Below are 11,078 nucleotides of genomic sequence, written 5' to 3'. Positions count from 1 at the left end.
GCCTTTGTGGCTTTTTCCTAAGTTCCAAATTGAATGCCCTTGCTGATGTATAAGGGTTAATTCTGAGAAGTTTTCTTGGAAATTGTGCTAAAGTGTACATACAATTGGCCAACACTCTCCTACTATATTCCTGTAGCTAAGGAGAAAAGTCTTGATTATTACATTCTTATTGATTATTCAGCTGAGAGTTTCTATGTAATTTTCTAGGAATTATCTCAAGAGTGCATTGCAAATTGTTGTTGAGGTAAAACAATTTGTCATTCCTCCTTTCTATTTCTACTATGCCTAAGGGGACTTGATGCTAAAGATTATTGACATAATTTAAATGGTCTTGTAGCTTTATTGGATTTTTGTGTTCAAAGTTTGGGAGCCTGTGTGACTTCTCTGAGCACTGGTAGTTCATATTCATAGGTTGTGATTTATTTTCTAGACCTTCCATTTCAATATCAAAGTCCTACATCAATTGTTGGAGGTGCTACATTTGATTTTAGGGCCTAGCGTTATTTTATAAGGTTTGCAATCTACCCATCTTGGAATTGTGGTATGATACTGAGCCTGCATGGGATTGGAACAACCCATGCTAAGGAAATAAGAGAGTCACGCCTTAATTGTGGTATCCATGTTTGCCGTTATTCACACATCTATTCAACATTGCTTTAAGCTACCTAAAGATGACTGCCAATTTGCAGTGGTTTGGTATTAAGGAGTTGTCATAAACAATAAGGGAGCAGTTGTGAGTTATGGTTTAACACAATAAATTATAGTCCAAGTGCCATATTCAAATTATATGATTTTTCTTTATGTTTTACATCAAAACTTGCAAAGAAATAAAGTGTCAAGGAAGTTATCTAGTTATTATCCAATATCATATCAAATTGTTTGAACTTGTTGATTCCAATTTTCATAGAAATACTAAAGCAAATACTGTCAAATTGCAAAAACAATAAGTAGTGCTCAATATGAAAGTTGGAAACCAGTTTGGAGTTTTTTCCTATGGAACATGGTAGCAATGAGCATTGACTTCATCTTGTTTACAGCTGTAAGAAATAAACTATGCAAGAAAATTTGTTGAGTCAACAATGTTCTCTATCAAGAGTGTTGCAATTAATCAACAATGACACAAAAGCCTCAAAATTGATGACATTATCACTCAGTGCATCTAACCTCTTTGCATACATCTATTTTTTGTTAATAGGTCAAAATTGGGCACCAAGATGTGGTTCATGACATCACAATTGACTACTATAGATTGAAGCATCAGAATCTTGATTTCAATGGCTTTTGATTCACTAAAATAGTCGCCACTCTCTGGTCATCAAGGCCTCGTCTAGTGACACCTTGTCTTTAGTCAATGTAGACAATTATAGAAAATGGTAGCAATAAGCATTGAGTTCATCTTATTCACAGCCATAAAAAATAAACTACGCAATAAGATTTGCTGACTCAACAACGTTCTCAATCAAGAGTGTTGCAATTAATCAACAATGACAAAAAACACCTCAAAATTGATCCCATTATTACTTAGTGCATCTAATCTCTTTGCATACATCTTGTGTTTGTAGTGCATCATATCTATACATAGGCTTATGGGATTACTCTCACCATCAGAAAGATCCCTAAGACCAAGTGACTCTGATACTATGTTGATTTTGTAATTGCATTTGTATATCCATTCATTTCCAAGAGGAAGAGATCTTCCATTAAATATATTGGTGGTGCACCTTCACTAAAGGACACCGCTCTTGACCCATTAATTGATTAATTAAAATAATTGTATTATAAAAATATAATTATTTTGTTATAGTAATTATATAATTATAACACAATAATATTATAATTATATTATCCCAATAACATTATTATTAATATAATAATTATATTACAATAATAAATATACTTATTATAATATAATTACTATATTACCAGTCTAATTATTATATATCAATAGTTATATTTAGACAACTTTTATATTAACTACATCAACCTAAAGGAATCTAACCATAACTACAATAACATAAAAAAGAAGGCATCTCATGTGCTTATGCATGATTTGTTGTTCATTTTACTAAACTGACACATAATTCCAATTGGTTTTCAACCTACAACTACAAATTTGAAGTGTTTCTTTGTTAGTACTCAAATTCCCAAAGTTAGTTTTCTATTAACAACAGTCCTAGCTACTCCTACAACTGCATAGACATTGGTAATTAAAATTGAAGATAATATTATTCTTCTTGGCTAGGTGAGAATCGATGCAAATTGGTTTGAAGAAGTTACTTTTGTTCTAATTCTTTTTCTTCCATCACAAGAATGGATCTTGTAGTTGAGAGGTTAGCAAATGAGTTGCTTGTCCTAAAAAAGGAAATATCTAAAGGCATGTTCTCCATTTCGCACAAAGATCTACCAAGGACACCTCATCAAACTGATGCTCAAAAGAAGACATAGTTGGTGACTCTCATATCTGATTTATGCAATTTTAGAAGACCATTGATGAAAAGTTGAGGAAGATTTTTTTTCTTTCAATGTTCAAAAAAATCATGTTATAAACCGGATATGTAGGCAAGTCTTAATTAGACTAAAATGATGTATTTGTGTCTCATGGTCATGAACTTTGGAACACTTTGCATGAATGACCTACCCCACAACTTGAAAGGAATTTCTCATAAACAATCAAGACTTTCCCATGTCATAAGTTTGTGAGTAGTATGTTGAGGTACACAATGTAGTCATGCCATTACCAGAAACACATAAGAAAGCTTTTCTCAATCAGCTTGAGGTGCCAATGATTAATGAGCCAGTCAAGCAAGTTGCAGTACGTAAGAAGAGTCCAAAATTTGTTCAATCAAGGGGATGTCCAATAAGAGATTTATCTTGCTTGGAGGCCAAAAAAAATCTAGACATTCTCCATGTACCTCAAGATGAAGATACAATTGAAGAAGAAGCCAAAGAAGCATCTTCGGTTCAGTAGGTACAGTTTGAATTCATGGACCTATCTTGGAGCAGTAGAACATATGATTCATCTCAAAAGGTGAATTTTTTCATCTCTTCCAAGAGGTGTTACATCAATTATTGACATCACTACTTCACTTATTCATATTCCATCTATACAAATTTGTTTGTGAACATGCAAGGCATTGCAAGTTGCTGAAAAAAAAGCTATTTTGTTGAGCTAGTAAATGGTTTCATCTTAAAACTTGCATTGTTGGCTAGTTTGGATTAGGGGAAAGGATCTGGTACTTGAACGTGGTCCAAAGGTTGTAAGAGTAGTTATTGATTTAAAACTCACACATAGTGATTTAATATCCGTGCTTATAATCTTAATGTCCAATTTGTTTTACAATATTACATCAATAATTGTGACTTTAAAGTTGTTGGTACAATGATGATGACTACCCTTAGTTGAATAAATGTACCCTTAGTCTTAAAAAGCAACCAATGATGTGATGCCACATCAACTATACAAGTATGGGTATCCTTTTTGCATGACCATTGGTCTCACTTCTTATTTGGGCTATTTTAAACAACTTGGCATAAAACATGTTGATGTGGCATCATAATTGATGATGTGGACTTGAAACCTTAGTTAAAGAAGATGACTTGCCAAGCAAGCTTCTATAAAAAATTAGAATTTTTTGAAATTTCTAGGTAGGATTTTGATAAGCATGAAGTTAGGGTGTTCAAATACCGGGTCCTCTCCCCTAGGTAGGTTTTCTTTGTTTTCAATAAGGGCCCATTTGGTTGCTAGAATAGGAATTGGAGAATTAGAATGGGGAACGGGAATGGGAATGGGGATGAGAATGGGAATGAACATAAACAATTGGTATAATTGAGATAAAGATTAAATTTATATTTGGTATATGAGAGAAAAACTAATAAATGCCCCAAACAAGGTGTTTTATCTATATGAAGTCGTGAACACCTAACTAGTGTAAGTTTTGTAGCACTTTGTGATACATGTTGAGAACATAAAATATGGAAATGATGCTTCTTCAATGGCATATTATGGCTGGAAATTAGGATAGAAAGCCTCAAAAAAATCAAAGTCAAGTCTTTTTACAACTAAATGTTAAGGAAGAGTGGGAGGTGGACCATTGGTCTCATAGTTTCAACTACAAAGAGTTACATATTGTGCCAAATGGCTTCTGAGATGATCAAGTTCTAGGAAGTGGTGGTTTTGGATGGGTGTGAAAAGGAGTCCACCTTGCTAATGGTCAGGAAGTTTGTGTAAAATCCATCTTTAGAGAGACCATTGAGGACCTTAGGGAATTCATAGTAGATCTTTTGACTTGGAGGCATTTACAACACCCAAATCTTGTACAAGTCAGAGAGTGTTACATGAAAGAAGCACAGTTAATACAAAGCTTGGCAACTTCAACTTCAAGCTTCCTCAATTGTACAAGGCATACAAAGAACCCACAAACTAGTACTAAGAATCCAAAATATGATAATAATGAAAAACAACAAACCTTTCAACGTAAGGGAAATGCAAGGAAAATGACCTTCCTACTTTGTCGCTGCTCACAACAAAATCGCTCTCCTAAAATGTTATAGTGAAATGGTAGAGTATGAGTGGGAGTTTTTCTTGACCTACGTAAAAGGTTCCTATAGACCCGACTAATTATAAATTTTGGTAAATTTTGGGAAAGTGGGATTGGGAATGGGAATCGCCCATTCCAATAACAAGTATTTTTTGGATTGGATAAAACTTCATTTTGGGCTAAAATAGGAATTTGTAATCCTATTCTCCATTCCCATTCTGTGCACCAAATAAAAAATAAAAATTATATTCTAACTTTCTATTCCTATTCCTGTCATATTCCAGCAATCAAAAGGGCCCTAAGTGCACTTGTACAATTTGTTTCATTTTAACTAGGTTTCTTTTGCGTTAGTTATGTCATCCTTTTTGAGCTTTTTTCTAAATGGTCACCTAACTCTATAGTCCAATGGAGTATATGAAGGCACTTATAGGTTTGGATTGTACATCCTTCATCGAAATGAGGTATGTTCCCCACTTAAAGCAAATTGTTGTCATCAATTTTGAAATTACAAATTTCGGGCAATCCTACACAATCTTCTCATGGATTTGTAGGTATATCCTCTATGTTTATTCATGTATTGGATAATGCATTGTAAAGGCAATTCACCATCCTTGAAAGGTTTTTTATTATGCACTTTTTAAGCATCCCTTTTAGGGTTTCTGTCAAGTTAATCACCTTATTGCTTGTTAGGATTAGTTTTTCTTCTCTAATTATAAGCACTTGATTTTTGTAACCTTACTTTTGTGTTTTATTTTAAGATGTTATTTTTTTCCCTAAGTTTGTAGCTCTCAAATTTTCGCTCATTTATAACTATCTTAGGCCTATCTAGCTCAAGTTATTAAGGAATTATGTGCTAAAAGTAGGGCCTTTTTGCCTGATTGCATATCCTTATTAAAAATCCCTCAAAAGTGGTCTTTTTATTAGCAATTGCATGAAATAAAATTATGTTGTAATGCCCCACTACGGGACCCGAAAGGATAAGTCTAAATTTTACCAAGTTTTGCAAGTAATTTTTTTCTTGATCTAACCTTTACTTGCTTTTTTCACTTAATCATAGATGTAAAAGTCCTAACATGTTCTCTAATGTCACCCTTATATTATTTAAGTTTGATTAATCCAAGAAAGTCTTATCTCTAATACATAGTTACATAAAAAATTGCACTCGAAATACAAAAAACAAGAATGAAATGCATCTATCACAAGGGAATGACAACAAAATCCTAGATCTCCACTGATCTCCATCAATGTTTAGAGCTCTCCACCCTTGTTCAAACATCTCTACCCTCTTTTTCACACAACTCTCCAAAATCAATCAAAACAAATGAGGCATGATTAATGTCATCTTTTCTTTTCTTTTTTGTTTATAATCCACAATCCACAAGATCACGCTGTATACATACTTACATACATACATACATATATACATACGTACATGATAACAACAGTGCACTTTCTAAGAGTTTACAATTTGTCAACAAAATTAATGTTTTACAAGAAAATGCACCTGAAGAATTGTTAGCTCAGAAGCAAGAACATGGTGTTAAAAGAGTACAAAAAGTGCTTGACATGAGAGGTCCACAAGTGAGGGTGTTGACCAATCTTGAAAACTTGAATGTTTAAATGAAAGCTATTGATGATCAACATCTATGTCAGAGTTACAATGCAGTGTGAAGTTGATTTTAGATATGGTAGAGGCAGATATTCATAAGTTTTATAATCAAAATATAAGTTATGAGAGCAAAGGAGATGGATCAACTTTAGAAAGAGGAGGAGGAGTGGCTTTAGAAAGAGAATGTATGATAGAAACAACAACTAGACAACATAGAAGATATTATGAGAGCCACTAGATAGAATCTAGGAAACTGTTGTGGTAGGTACTATGACATTGGAATTACTCGCAAGTGTCTTTGAGAATTTATAGTCCAAATGTTGGGAGGACTACAAGTTGTGCAATTTGTCATGTATTGCATTTGCATTTTCTTATAAGAGTTTTTCAAGGTTGGGAACCACTTTAAGATCCTTTTCATGGTTTAGAGGTAATGTCATTGTGGTAGAAGCTTCTGTAAAGGAATGAGTCTCAAAATTATGGCATTTACAGAGAAACATAACTTGCTTCTTTAACCCCTTACACTTAACTCTTCACTGAGGTTATTCTTCTAGTAGTGAGAATAGTTGCTACAAATTTCTAGGAGCCAAGGGACCTTGAACCTATGCTATGTTTTCTAGAGACATGGGATAAGATACTATCAGCTTCAGTACTCCATAACATTTTGGATCATATAGTGATGCCCAAATTAATGGCATGAGTAGATACTTGAGATCCACATAGAGAGAGTATGCCAATACATGCATGGTTACATCCGTGGCTTCCATTATTGGACCAATGCATGGAGCCTTTATATTCAACCATTCGCTATAAATTGGGGAATGCTTCATGCCTAGCATACAAGTGATGCATCTCCATGAGCAATTTTATCACCTTGGAAAACTGTATTTGATCCTGCTAGCTGGGAACCATTGATTGTTCATTTTATTGTACCTAATCTGATGAAAGTTCTATAGGAGTTTTTAATCAACCCAGCTAATCAACAACTAGACCCATTTAATTGAGTTATGGCTAGTTTCTTTCTAAAAATATCTACTATGATATGCTTTTGTAAAAGTTCTTGCGAACTCTGGCCATTTTTCCCGATTTACATTATTTTTGTGCAGGATCTTGAGGTAAGTCACTTAGCATGGGTTGAGTGAGTTTTATTGTTTTATTATTTAGATTATGGAATTTATATGCAGCTGGATCAATTTTTTCTATTGTGCTAAGATGTAGTAAGTACCTTTAAAAAGATCTCTAAGATATACATGTTTAGAAGGAAATATAAAGATATGCCTATTTAGAAGGAAAAAAAATGAACATTTACATAGCCCTTGAAGAAAATCATAGAACAAGGGCACAGAGATCACAAGGGCACGACATGATAACAAAATTGCAGAGCAAGGGCATGACAATGAAATCATAGAGCAAGGGCATGGAAATTAAATGTAGAGATCATAGTGCACTGATCACAAGGGCACCCCAATGTTCAAAGTTCTCCACCCTCGTTCAGAGATCTCCACCCTCTTTCATGCACAACTCTCCACAATCAAAACAAATGTGGAATGATTTATGTCATTTTTTTTTTTACTCACGCAGGCATTGCAATTATGATGCAAATGTTAGTATTGTGATGATGTAATGGATAATTGCAGAAAAAAAATGAAAATCACCACAAATTACACCATCTTTGCAAATTGCCATCATAATTTTACCCCAAATGTTGTAGTGACAATTACATAGGATTGCACATAACATAACCAGAATGCATAATCATTTATTGTACAAGTCAAAGGGTATGAAAAGATCAAATAATATATATCATGAATAAATACATCATCTCATAAGATCTTTAATAAAAAAATACAATACAACATAATATTACCATCCATTAGAAACACAATATCATAATGAAAGGAACGATTGCACAAGTACATCCAGCAACAACATCCAATTGTTGGATCTCAATGGTATAAGAAACACTACCTCCCAAACTTGTAGAATGTAAATGGCCCACTCCCACTGTACTGTAAAGATAATCTCAAGTCCCAGACATATATAAATCCACAAGTAATAACTAACATCTAAGTCAAGGAAACCTTAATGGAAACTATCTAAAAAGGTACTAAGATACAAATAATATCTAAACTTTGAGGCAACAAAGACACGTAAGAAATCTACTATGTAAGTGGGCAAGTGTCATCGCATGAGTCAACTCTAAGGTTACCTTGGCAGCCTCTTTGGACTCTAGCCCCCTAGTGAATTTATGTGGCATCAGTATCCTTTCATAATAACAAGGAATACTAACAAGGTCATTCTAGTTTGGCATGCCCAAGAACATTTGAGCGCTGAAGGGGATAGGACGAGGTTGGGAATAGGGTTAACCCAGCCACTCGAAGCTAATGGAGTAGATAGTTTGATCCCACAAAAAAAGGTGAGAGAGATTTGGCAGTTGCCAACTTTGTCCTTGAATAAAGTTGGAGTTTGATCTTTTGGAATCTCTAAGAAATGAAAAAGCATCTTTTCTAATGAGTGACACTAGATGTGACATTGTTCTTGATCTAGTACAAAGGTAATACTAGGGAAGGAATCAAAAAAGATTGATATATATATATATATATATATATATATATATATATATATATATATATATATATATATATATATATATATATATATATATATATATATATATATATATATATATATATATATATATATATATATATATATATATATATATATATATATATATATATATATATATATATACAAGGTAGGAAGTGTTATATGCTACATGACTAGGTCATGCCTTATTACCAATGGGAAGAGACATGTAGTACAATAGTATACACATACAAAAAATCTCCACACAAGATGCTAAGGAAGATGACACCAGAGGAAGCTTTCATAGGGAAGAAGCTAGATGTTAGTCACTTCAATATATTAGAAGTTTGATATATTTTCATATTCCAAGTGATACACATGTGGGTCAGTGCAAGAAGTTGGGTCTCACTTTTGGCCAAAAAGTGGAAGTGTTTTTCCTATTTTTGAAATTTTTTGTCAATTGATGTCAAAATTTGAGGTATTTAGAGATTGAACATTAAAAAACTCTAAAAATAAAAATTTTAGTGTTCGGAATCTAGTTTTTGAATATGTAATTTATTTGTGCACCCATATGATAGATTATTTTTCTGGTATGGATCTTTAAAAACCACTTTTTCAAAATGCCTGTTTCAGGATCATACCATGCTCGTGTACAGACACCATAATTTGACACAAATAAATGAATTTTTGCAAATCTTTTTAAAGGGAGTTACCTAATACACCTAAAAATTGATGACAATATTTTTTATTAATTTTTTATTGAATAATTGTTTTATTATTAATTATTAATTGGCTATAAAAGGTAAATTTTAAAACCTCTCGTGTACAGACTACATAATTTGATCAAAATCTCACTTTTTTCAATTTTTATTTTTATTTTTAACATCAAGAGAATTGTATGTAGATTGATGACATATAAATTAATTTAAGAAAAATTATAAAATAAAAAAGTTATTAAAGTTTTAATGAATGTCACTTTTTAACGTTTAGGAGATAGTTTTGATTAATAAATAATGGAAAAATAGAAAATAAACTAATAACACTATAAAATTTACATTTTTGAAATCAGAATAGTAAGACCTATAATGGGTTTTTGTCTCGTCAAAAAATTTAATAGGAATGACTATAAAAAAATTTTGACAATACCAAAAATTGTCAATTAAATGCATTAGAAAAAAAAAGATCACAAAGGCATGGCTTGGTGGGACCAAGCCTATGCCATGCTTTCCCCAAGGCAAAACCCCATGCAAAAGTTGGGAGCCATACCAAATTCCCACTCATGTCTCATGAATCGGGCACCCGATTTGTAATTCAAAAGTTTGGTGCTCGATTTCTTTGAACCATTGTATCTAACTTTTTGAAAATCGGGTACCCAATTATTTTTAAAATTGGGTACCTAATTTATAAACGGTTACCCAATTTTTAAAGAATTGGGTGCTCGATTTTTAAGCAATCGAGTACCCGTTTCTAATGTACTCATTGGTCCCCAAAAGTTGCCCCACCGACCGAATTTCAATGATTGAAATGATTGAACAATAGTTTCAATCTACAAAACCAAATTTCATAATGCTTATTCTATTTTCTTGTCCTCTTATACAATTTGCAAGCTACTGATTCAAATTCAAAATTGGTGCAAACGTGGGATCAAAACAATGAAGAAAGAAGAAAGTAAGAGTTTTGATAGATGAGGAGATTGCAAAAAATAAAGAGAATAAAGCACAACGTCAACGAGAGAGAAGACAGAGAATTAGAGACTTGAACAATGTTTCAAAGGAGAAGGACATTGAGGATACCACGATGGATGAAGAGGTCAAAGAAGAGAACCCAATACAAGAAAATTCAGGTGCACATTCTAATCATGCATTCAATACAGGTGTGTCTCCAAACCCTCAAATTTTCTCTCATGATGAAATTGGTGATTTTTTAGAAGTAGGTTACGATTTAAACAATTTAGATTTTCTTCATGAGAAGCAATTGTCAAACGATCATGCACAAAACACTCCAATTGAAATGCCTTCCCCGAAAGAAATACCAAGAAAATTTGAAAATGTTATTCAAATCCCAAATAACAGTGAAAATAGTAAAGTGTCTGAAAATAAAAATTTCATGAATGTAGACATAGAAACACCAACTACTGAACAAACATGTCAGGATGATAGTAAAGCGTCTGAACATAATTTTCATATTCCTAATGAAGTGTTAGATAATCTTGAGGGATTGGTTTCATGGAGACAAATTAGGACACATGCTAATAGATTGTATAGGCATTTTTTTAATAATAAGAAATTTGGGTTTCAATGTCAGCTAATGTTGGAACTACTTAAAATGTCTAAAATGTGAAAAGT

The sequence above is a fragment of the Cupressus sempervirens genome, chromosome 3, assembly GCF_028749045.1.
Source record: "Cupressus sempervirens isolate cs-2001-9-10 chromosome 3, ASM2874904v1, whole genome shotgun sequence".
Taxonomy (NCBI): domain Eukaryota; kingdom Viridiplantae; phylum Streptophyta; class Pinopsida; order Cupressales; family Cupressaceae; genus Cupressus; species Cupressus sempervirens.
This window is presented reverse-complemented; position numbering follows the sequence as displayed.